The sequence below is a fragment of the Solea senegalensis genome, linkage group LG6 (genome assembly GCF_019176455.1).
Source record: "Solea senegalensis isolate Sse05_10M linkage group LG6, IFAPA_SoseM_1, whole genome shotgun sequence".
NCBI classification, from domain to species: Eukaryota; Metazoa; Chordata; class Actinopteri; order Pleuronectiformes; family Soleidae; genus Solea; species Solea senegalensis.
The window spans coordinates 20,170,356-20,176,355 of NC_058026.1; the positions used below are offsets into that span (position 1 = coordinate 20,170,356).

A 6,000-nucleotide genomic window follows, 5' to 3' on the forward strand; every position below is an offset into this window, starting at 1 on the left:
TGTATCTGAGCCACAGAGGTTGCAGACTACTAGTACAGTACCTATGTGGTCATTTGGTTTGGAGGACTGGTTGTTTTTTAAGCACATCAGAGCAAATCATAGTATAGTATAGTATGGCCAGAGTGTGTATAATGTCTATTTGACCAAATGTAGATATCATGAATTAGAATGATAAATATATAAGAGTTACTTTATTCATCTTCAAACGGAAATTTAAATGTCTGTCAGCTCATCTTTTGACTAGTGTAAAGCCTGATGACTGTAGGTGCACAATATCTCCTGTACCTCCGAGTCCTTCAGTGGAGAGAGAGGAGCCTGTTTCTTTGGTCCATCAAGGTGTTAAGTGGTTGATCCGTGTTGTTCAGGATGGCCTCCATCGTCTTCATTGTGTTTCTCTCCACCACATTCCCCCGAATCCATCATGGCTCCAATTACAGAGCCAGCCTTCAAATAGTATTATCTCCAAGAGCAATGTACCAATGATATTAAAGAACGCTTCATTTGGTATTACTTTATTTAGTGCAAATGAACAGCTTTCGGTGGCAATATTTGGTATGCTCAAAAAAAACATATTAAGACATATTAAGACTCACATTCGACCCCTGTGACTGTTTTCCCAATAGTTGTATCGTAGTGGATTTAATGAAATGACAGTATAGTAATAGTCAAGAAATGGTTGTAGAAGAACACAGTGTGGATGCACACTATCATATAAAGTCCTTGTATCCATTCTCTTCCACTTATCCCTGTTTGGGTCACAGGGAAAACATGCGAGCTCCACACAGAAAGATCCCAGGGGAATCTAATCTCCATCTTGCTGTGAGGCAACAGTGGTAACCACCAAACCACCACGTTGGTGTTTTTATGCCATATGGCCAAAATCACAAATGACATTGGTTTCGTGGGGCTTTATAATCTGTACAGTATGTGACACGCTCTGTCCTTAGGAACCAAAGTGTCATTTTCTGCAAACTTAACTTTTGGATGGAAATCATATACAATCATGTTAGCATGTACACTAATCATCCACTAATAAAGGGAGTATAGTGAGAGTAAGGCAGTGATGGACAATTTTAGCATTTTTAAATACGCCTCTTTCTTCTGTACAATGGTGCTGGTAGCAGAGAAGCATGATAGATGGTTTAGAATTTCTGACTGAGACAACTGCAGCCTCTTTATATGCTGTAGCAACCGATAACGTGATAACGGCCAATAACGTAATCATTTCAATGTAATAAAACCAATAACGTAATAAATTGCCAATAATGTAATAAAGTTGTTAAGCCAATAACGTAATAACTTATTACGTTATTGGCCTTGCATTAAAAAAAATCATTTGATAATGTAATAAAATTAGCCTTAATATTGCATCTTGCAACAGATGCTTAAATATCTGACCTTGTAGATACCCCTCCACCCTCAAACCCCCCTCCACAGGAGGCCTAAAGGAGCAATTAAGAGTCCATTTGGATTTCTATGTCACTCTTAGAGTTTCCAACTCTGTGACCATACAGACGGGGTAGTGCGCTGCAGTTTTCAGTATGGTATTGCAATTCACCGCCAGAACACTAGGGGCTGCGGGAATGAGTCGTTAACTGACTAATGACAGCACCGCGGTCTCCATTGGTCTCAGTTGCCTCGACTGATGACGACATTTTTTGGAGGCACACGTCGGGCTACAGAGAGCACTTTGCCAGTATCATAAACAAAGATTATTGGTGTGCATGTGAATGTTCTCAGTGTTGGTATCAAATAAGATATGCTGTGATCACAAGTCATACATACCAGGACTTGCACGGCTCCCACTCCACCAGTTGCAATTTTTGTCCCTATTCAGTTCAAATCTTTGGCTATACCTCCGTCTTGAATACTCTTTCAGGATTATTACACAGATTACATAAAGACTATCAGCACTTTATGACTGTAGATTCATCTGTAACATGAGAGTTCTAGGAAACGTCAGCAGGTGAATGACTCTGTGTGGGATTATTGAACCTTTAAAACTTTGCATTAGGCAACCCTCTTCACAGGGTAGAACTCTTTGCTCCCTGATACTGTATGTGGGCATTCTGAAAGGGAAGATATGTAGTTATTCTGGTACAGAGCTTGCATGCATCATTGGTAAATGACTGTAATCAATGGACTATAGAGATGGATGAGAGGATAAATATATATGGGCAGTCATCAGTGCTCAAATGAATCAAAATCAATTCAAATGACTGTTTCATAGAAGAGTAGAGCACTTCACAGCAGAGACTAGGGTATTTTTTTTGTCTTTGAAAACCAAGATCACACCAAAATCATGTGTCAGTAGACGTGTCTGTTTACAAAGAATGGACACACTTACTGTATGAATTAAGGGAAATGTGTAGCAATGAGACCAGTGGGGAAAATAAAAGATCACAGTCTCATTCACTGTCAGCTTATGCTCTTACTTAAGAACATCTAAACTGAGACTGAGTGATGACCAAGACTGGACAATGCAAATCCCACACTACAGGACATATTTAAAATGAAAGGTGGAGCATTCAAACTGTAAGCACATTCATTTAGAGTGGCAACAATGAATCAACTATTGATCAACTACTACATTAATCAAGTGTTCATTTATTTCATTAGGATTTTATCCTCTCGGGTCGGTGTGAATACGTTTTACTCCTCTATGACTGTGTGCTGACTGGACTCTCTAAAAGTATTATGGACAAAAATATCTGATTACTTCATTGTGGTATACTTCAATTATATATACAGTATATATATTTTTTTTAAAACCATATTCAGACAATTATGGATTGACATTACAACACACCTTTCCTTTTCCGTTTCAGCACTGCACTGGGAGCAGGACAGCCTTCTTTCACAATGTCATCTATTACTGGAAAAGATATAAAATATGTGATCATGATTAAATAATGTGCTGACTATTACATCAATGTGAATAACATAAACAATCAAATCTATCAGTTTAGAATTGGAGGCTGCTCTTGATGTGTCAAAAGGTATTTAAATGTTGTAAAGCTCCTGTGGTTTTCTATTGCATCAGAGATGCCTGGCAATGTAAGAATACAAGTTCACCATGAAAGCTCATAACATGCTCTTCTTTCGGGATGAATGGCAGCACACAGTGAACATTGTGGGTAAGTTGTACCCTTAAGGATGACCTGGCTTCAGCATGCTATTACAAACATATCTAGCTGCTGAAGTACTGAATTACTTCTACAACCCTTTCGGACTTGATAAAGTGGATGATTTACAGCACTACACTTGTACTTCATATTTAACATTTAACTGTAACATCCTCCACATCCACATTAATAACGTGAAATACTTAAATCAACTCCTGAAAGTGTCTATGTACCTGAAGCACCGGAAGCCATATGAACACCCAGAGACAATGTGGTGCACAGCAAAACACAGCACAGTGCTGTAAACGTCTGTGCTCCATGCTTTATGGACTATGCACTGTAGAGCATCAAATCAGGGCCCTAAGTGTCCTAACACAGTCTTTGTCCCTGGCCTCTGAAGGTGGGAAGGTCAGAAAGAATCCCAGAAACACAGGCGTGATGTATGATATGATATGTAATGTAATGTAAACAGCTTAATGCTAAGACCTGTTTTCTTCTCTAGCCCTTTTTGTAATATATACATTTCTGCCATTCTTGTACACAATGGGATGTCTGGTGCTGAGAATTTATTAACATTTTCACATTGCACAAAGTCATAATATGGTTTTGTGGGGCTTGCCATTTGTTTCCTACATACCTTTTTCTAAAGCAACTGGGGCAGCTGGAGTTCCTTCTGAGGAATGGGAACCAGAGGTTGATGGTCCAGTTGGGGCTGCTGGTGGCCTAGTCAGGAACTTCACTGATGTAGTGGAGGTTGCTGAGGGACAACCTCCACTGGGTCTGGTGGGGCCATTACTGGTCCAGTTGGGGCCCTTCGGGGATCAGGTGGAGCCAGTGTTTGCTGGGGATCTGGTGGAGCTACTGGTCCAGTTGGTTGTTCGACTGGGGCTGATGAGGGTTCATCCAACTGGCGTGTGGCATCTGGTAGGACCCAGTCTGCATAGCAGAGGAACAGGAGTCATTTTACTTTAGTAATATTACTTGAATTAAATTAACAGCATAATCTGCTACAAACAAATCAATGTAGAAACTGAAATATACATAATCATTTTAAATCATCACTTATGGACCACTAGAGGTGGTGTGTGGTAGTGGAGTGACATGCCTACTAAATGAGACCTGCTTAATGAAACGCAGAACCACACGAAATGTGTGGCGATGCCTGCTCGGTCAGATTTTGCTTTCCTCTGGATGTTTATTATTTTGGTGTGTAGTTGCCAATCAATAGAGCACACAGGCATTGATGAGCTACACATCCCATTCTATATCTATTTCTTCTGCAGAGAGCTGCAAAAAAGTGTGTAGGATTGTGTCGTCTGTATTCACACACAATCTGGTGTTATGCAGAGGTGTGGGCCTGTTTATTTGTGCTTTAAAATGTCACTGCAGTGAAACATTGAGTCAATAACATTCCTTTTTAACGTTTCCCCAATTCACTTCACGCATTGCATTCAACAATGATACCTAAAAGGATCATTTGGCACAATGAAATTAAGCTTCCTAAAATTAGATACTACATTTCATTGTATGACAATATATTCCAAGTTGTTTTTGTCAGTAAGTAAACGTCAGTGATGTTTATGTTATAGGAGCAATGTGCAATAAAGTACAACATTTTAAAATTTGCATTTGGTCAGAAAGTGAGTATCCTGCTCATAGTTAAATTAAAAAATATATACCACAAAGCATTTTTCCAGCCAGGCTGCTGTCAGCTGAACAGTCAATCACAGTGGACAGCAGGAGAGGAAGATGTTCCATTAATCAAGATTCTCACATTCTCTTGGATCTTTCTGTGTGGAGTTGACATGTTCTCCCCATATCTGTGTGGGTTCTCTCCAGGTACTCAGGCTTCCTCCCACCGTTCAAAGGCATGCATGAAGGGATAGGTTAAGTGTGTGTGTGTGTGTGTGTGTGTGTCTGTATGTTGCCCTGTCATGAACTGGCAAGCACAAGTACTTGTGTGTGTCGGGTACTTGTGCCTGAAAGATGCTGGGATAGGCTCCAACCCACCCTGGCCTCAACAGTGGTAGAGAATGAATGAATTGATGGATGTTAAACCCAGTTTAGCCAGAAAATTGTGTGGACTCAACAGAAATAGCTTTTAACTCTGCTAAGACCAGTGTTACTAACAAACAAAGGTAAGTATACAGCCCTCAATGTGCATCGAGCACTAGGTTTAGGGTGTTGCCTAAAACGCAATGAGTGACGGGAAAAAAGCTGCACATCTATATAGGTTTGTAAAAAAGTTCCATCTCCTCAAACCTCAGAGTTTAAGCATAGCGACAATTCAATTTGTTTCACATGAATGGGTGACCACAAAGCTGAAAACCAAACACAGAAGACTCACCTTTTACAATAAATAACAGACCATTCTTACCGTGAACAAGAAGTCCATAAATGTCCCGCATTCTGTCCACACATGTAGTAGCGTTCGCCGACAAGTGGCAACGGGGCAGTAACACCTCGGACACCCAGGTGTTTGCTGTCAAGAGCATTGCCCTTACACCCAGGGCCTGCAGTTTTTCAAGCTAAAAAGGACACACACACACACACACAAAAGAAAAGTAAGACATAACATTAATATTTAGAACAACATTTGCAAATTGCACTGCAATAAAACAATAAAAAGGAATATCATAGCAATATATTTGCTTCATCTTGGATGTGAGATACAGTCCTGTTTTTTCGGTGTGTTTGGACCCAACTCTCCCGTTTCTCATCAAATTTGGCCAGTTTTTTTAAAGCCTGAGTTTATGTGGCTGTTTTTGCAAGCTACATTTATAACAGTGCGACAGGCCACACACTGTCTTGAGGTTGACCCCTGGCCTGGCATGTCTGTGAGACAGAAAGATAGACAGACCAACAGAAGACAGAC

General features: G+C 40.2%; 1 long non-coding RNA gene across 1 annotated transcript; it reads right to left on the reverse strand.

Annotated features, from left to right (window-relative positions):
• Positions 1–496: 496 nt before the first annotated feature.
• On the reverse strand, positions 497–5,674 carry LOC122770924. Its single transcript, XR_006360571.1, has 3 exons — positions 5,503–5,674; positions 3,763–4,061; positions 497–2,875 (listed from the first exon to the last, which is right to left on the reverse strand). It is a non-coding gene; the product is annotated as an uncharacterized LOC122770924 (long non-coding RNA).
• Between the last annotated feature and the right edge of the window lie 326 nt (positions 5,675–6,000).